Source organism: Sturnira hondurensis, unplaced genomic scaffold (genome assembly GCF_014824575.4).
Source record: "Sturnira hondurensis isolate 20B ecotype Veracruz unplaced genomic scaffold, ASM1482457v3 Scaffold0020489, whole genome shotgun sequence".
In the NCBI taxonomy this organism is placed as follows: domain Eukaryota; kingdom Metazoa; phylum Chordata; class Mammalia; order Chiroptera; family Phyllostomidae; genus Sturnira; species Sturnira hondurensis.
In genome coordinates this window covers 4,939,572-4,945,062 of record NW_028093120.1, presented here as the reverse complement: position 1 = coordinate 4,945,062, position 5,491 = coordinate 4,939,572, and the positions used below count along the sequence as shown (strand labels likewise).

General features: G+C 38.6%; 1 pseudogene; it reads right to left on the bottom strand.

Annotated features, from left to right (window-relative positions):
- Window positions 1–4,963: 4,963 nt before the first annotated feature.
- Window positions 4,964–5,071, bottom strand: LOC118975733 (uncharacterized; annotated as a pseudogene).
- Between the last annotated feature and the right edge of the window lie 420 nt (window positions 5,072–5,491).

The following is a 5,491-nucleotide window of genomic DNA, read 5'->3' as shown; positions in this document are numbered from 1 at the left end:
GGCTCTTTAACATGAATTAATTAATTATGTATTTATTTCATCTTTATTGTGTTTTTCCATTACCAGTCAGTCCCCTTGTAACCCTCCCCCCAGCAATCACCACACTGTGGTCCATGCCCGTGAGTCCTTTTCCTTTTTGCTCAGTCCCTCCGCCCCCTAACTGTCCCCCACCCAGCTCTCCATCTTTACAATCTCATGAGATGGAGAATAAACTCTCCATCTAGAAGTCTGTGTCTGTTTTGCTTGTTAGTTCAGTTTGCTCATTAGATTCCACATGTGAGTGAAGTCATCTAATTCACACAAAACTTCTAATGCGCTGATGTAGCCCTAACACAAACATGCTCTTAAGCTTTTTTCTTCTCTTTTATTTCAAAAATATTTAGTTCTATTCCTATTCTACTCACTTGATGTTCTCCAATGAATGAATATTTTTATACAACACACTGACAGTGCTATTGTACTGCATAGTCCTTAATAGGCAAGTTAACCTTTATTTTGAACATGAGCTCATAGTTATTAGTAAGACAAGTGTCAGTCCATTTGGGTTGTTACAACAAAATGCCACAGGCTGGCCCTGGCCACGTAGTGCAGTTAGTTAGATCATGACAAGGTTGTGGGTTCGATACCTCATAAGGGTGTGTACAACAATCAACCAATGAACGCATACAGAACTAATACAATCAGCATTTCTCTCTTTCTTCCCTACCCCCCTCTCTCTAAAAGCAATAAATAAAAAAATTACAGACTGGATGCCTTATTGATAGAGTGGGCTGTTAGACCAACATACACAAAGCAGAAACGTAGGCCAGGTATGAAATGTCACCAGGGTGGAAGGTCCCAGCTGTCTAGCAACAGGCAAACCTACTGAAAACAACAATTATAGGCCAGAACCTTGCCCCTGGGGTGACTTTTCCTCCCCTGGCATGCCATTAGTCATGTAGCTTAGACCACTTAGAGGAGGACTGAGGGGACCAGAGATTAGCCTTGAAGAACCCACTCACTGCAAGCCCTTGCATGACCAGTCCTTTAAGCATTAAGCCCCAGGACAATGAGATTCTGATCAACATAAAATAATCTTAGGAACAAGGCCTCAGGTCTGTGGACCATAATGACAGGGTTTTGGTCAAACTAGAGATGACATCTAGGCCTCAGGTATATTTCAGCCCCAGGCCCAGAGGAGCAGCAATCGGATGACACATGCCATGGCTGACATCAGGACCAGATGCAATGACTAATGAGCCCCTGCCCTACCACTGACTAATCAGTAGAGATCCTGACTCTGAAAGGACAGAACTAAAAAGCTGATGAATTTCTATTGACATGCCCCCAGACCTCCCCTCAAATGCTGGCCTTTAGAAAATAGGGGGGAAAGCCTCAAGGCAAGGGGCCCAGTGTGCACACACGCTCTAGAATCTAGAGTCCAGATCATGTCTGCCTTTCCCTTCCTCGTTTCCTGAAACCTGTATTTCGCTTTCTTTTTCCTCAGCTCCAAGGGCCTTCTTTTGCCTCTGTAATTTGTTCACCAAGGCCATGCTGCCCATCTGGCTCATTTCTTCTGCCCCTGAGACTTTCTTTATAAAAGGCTAAATAAACTTATTGCACTAGAGTTCTTGGCTCTGAATTCTGTCTTCGCCAAACTCAAGACCTGAGGTCTAACATCGCCACCAACACTATAAACAACAAAAAATGTCTCTCTCATGATTCCGGAGGCTGAAAGTCTGAGGTCGGGACGCCAGAATGATCAGGTGAATCCTCTTTCCAGTTGCAAGTCTCTCTTTGTACCCTCACATGGCAGAAGGGGCAAAGGATCTTTCTATTTTCTCTTCTATAAGGCACTAACAACATTCATGAGGTCTCTTCCTCATGACCAAATCCTCTCACAAAAGCCTCGCCTCACCTTATATTTGTAAGCCTACTGAAGGACAGAAAACTGAACAAAACCTGTTCTTTTCTGTTCTTTTAAAAACACTTTTGCTTTATGACTGGACTTATTTTTTTCTCAAGGTCACTAAATACAACCAAATTATATTATCTTCAAACTTTTGAAATAATCTTAGAATATTTTTTAGTATTTGGGGGTTGTGGGTATATTTATCACCAAGTGTGGGCAAATTAGTAAGGGAAACAGCATTTGCCAAATACCGAAAATATAAGATCAATATATATTAACCTACAGACAACACAACAAGGTTATGGTCACATTTAACACACCCAGTCATTTATGCCAACTGAAGTTTTTAAAAGCTCCCTGACAAAACTTAATAATTCAACTAAATTTACCTGTATACTTTGAGTGCTTACTGTGTACCAAACTCTGGTAAAACTGATAATGAATCCTTACAAAAATCTCTTTGAATAGAAGCATCAATGAAGACAAAGGAATGCGATCCCGACTCAGTAAGCAGACGGACATTAGGTGCCATCTCTGTCAGAGGTACAGTGCATAGACCACACACCATTCTAGTCTAGTCTTTCTAGAGACAATGTATATACTCGAGTCAAACCAGAATCCCAGCATCTTTCAGAGAGACATGTGCTTTATTTGTCTGTTCATTCATTTTGAATGAATGTTTTAGTATTTTGATATTCCAAGGTATATTTTTCTGGTATTTAAGATGATACAAGAATAAATCCAAGGTTTAAACGATTTCTCCAAAATGCAGTCTGCTTTGAAGTGAAAACATTTTTTTAAAAGATTTCATTTATTTTATTTTTAGACAGGGAAGGGAAGGAGAAAGAGAGGGAGAAAAACATCAATGTGTGGTTGCCCCTTGTACATATTCCCCACTGGGGACCTGGCCTGCAACCCAGGCATGTGCCCTGACTGGGAATCGAACTGGCGACCCTTTGGTTTGCAGACCACGCTCAATCCACTGAGCTACACCAGCCAGGTGAGTGTAGCTCACTCATTTCATGAGTGCATGAAATTTGATGTTACTATTCACACTTTTCCTATTATGTATTTTGTCAAAGTAAAAACAATGCTTTATGTAGCATATACGAGGTTTGTCCAGAAAAAGGCCAGCCATTACTTATATAAACAGAATTGTTTGTGCAACATCAATGTAACCTGGCAGCCAAGGACGGTGGGCTGGAACGTGCATGCATGAACAATAATAACTTCACTGTACTAGTCAATGAGGACGGTAGATACTATTGAGTGAACATGTGCACTGTGTGACCATTACATTAAAAATGACTGAACAAGTAAAGTAACAAATCTCCATCAAATTTTGCATTAAGCTTGAACATCTCTCCATGGAAACTATTCAGATGATTCAGAAGGCTGCAACTATGGGCAACTGGTGATTGGCAGCTTCATCACAACAATGCTCATGCATCACAACTGCTGCAGAGTTTTTTGATGAAACATCAAATCACCCAGGTGACTTAGCACCCCTTACCCCAGCTCTGTTTGGCACCTGCAACTTCTGGCTTTTCCCAAAACTAAAATCACCTTTGAAAGGGAAGAGATTTCAGACTGTTGAGATTCAGAAAAATATGCTGCAGAAGCTGATGGCAATTGGGAGAACTGTGTGAGGTCCCAGGATGTTTACCTTGAAGGGGACTGAGGTGTCATTGTATGGGGTACAATGTTTCTCCTATCTTGTAGTGTTGTCAATAAGTGTCTATGTTTTTCATATTATGTGGCTGGGCACCTTCTGGACCGACCTTATATATTTAAATATAAATATAACATAATTGACATATTAAACATATACACACATTTTATAATGAATTGCATCACTGTTATTTTCACAACAGTGATATAAAAAGTGTTGCTAAATATACCACTTGTATTTTCAAGAGAGGTAGTTTTTAAGATTTAGGTTAATTATGTGAACTTCCAAATTTACTTATATATAATTTTTTAAGCCAGTGGAGGAATAAAATTACATAGTGTGTGAGAACACTGGTAAAAACTGTAAGGAAAATAACTATGGCAGTAAAGTCTCAATGACAGTAGGAACTACAAAGAAAGTGGTAAAATTAAAAGAAGTTTAATAGGCTCCAGGAGACTAAAAATGTTTGAACTCTTAATCTATTACTTATTCTTATTATGCCTGAATTTTGTCTCTACATGCTTCCTTATATACACACACATAATATTTAGCCTCATGTGTGATAAGTGCAAGCTAGCAAAGATTCTAATAATTTTAATATATAAAGCAATATATTCTATAATGTTATACTATAATTATTATGTTAATGTTATATATTGCACACACACATATGTATGTATGTATTTGTGTTGTTGTCTATGAGTGCATGTTTTTTCTTCATATCCTCATGTCCTCCTGGGGCTATTTTTCTGCTTTGAATGTTTTTTTCCTTCAATGATACCTTTTTCCTCTAGTTTTATTAAGAAATAATAGACATATATCACAGTATAATTTTAAGGTGGACAGCATGATGGTTTGATTTACATGCATTGTGAAATGATTCCCACAATAGGTTCAGCTAATAACCATTTATCATATAGATAATATGAAAAGAAAAAAACGATCATTATGATGAGAACTCTTAGAATTTACTCATTAACAGCTTCACCATCTATCATACAGCAGTGTTAGCTACAGCCACCGTGTGGTACACTATGTCCCTAGCATTTATTTATCTTATAACTAGAGATGTATGCCTTTTGTTCTCCCTCCTCCAATTCCATCGTTCTCTTACCCTCTGCCTCTGCTACACAAGTCTGATCTTTTTTTTTTTGCATTAGTTTGGGGTTTTCTTCGTTTGCTTGTTTTTAGGTTCCACATAGAAGTGAGATCATACACACCCTATGTGTCGTTCTTTGGCATATTTCACTTAACTTAATGCCTTCAAGATCTATACATATTGTTGGAAATGTAGGGTTTCCTTGTTTTTTTTTTTCAATAGCTGAACTATATTCCATTGTATACATATGTACCACAGCTTCTTTATCCATTTGTATATGTATGGACATACGGAATTTTTTCATTCTTTTGCTTTCTTGGGGAGGGGCAGGGAGGGCATGTGTTCACTCTGCCTCCTGTTTCTGCACAGGCAGCGTAAGAACGCAGCCTGGGGTAAGCACGGGGAGGCCACACAGGTTGTTTCTATATACCAGCTATTGTAAGTAATGCAACCATAAACATGGGTGCACAGATATCTTTTCAAGTTAGTGTTTTCATTTCCTTTGGATATATTTCCAGAAGTGGAATTGCTATATTATATGGTAGTTCTAGTTTTTAATTTTATGAGGAAACCCTATACTGGTTTTCATAGCAGTTGTACCAAGCTACGATCCCACACAGGGTGTGCCAGGGTTCCTTTTTCTCCACATTTACGCCAGTCTTAGCTATCGCTTGTCTTTTTGATAATGGTAATTCTAACAGGTGTAAAGTCATATGTCATTGTCATTTTAATCTTCATTCTCCTAATGAGTTGTAATGTTGAGCATCTTTTCATGTGCCTGTGGTCTTTTGTGTATTTTCTTTCTTTCATTGATAATTTCACTGGGCTA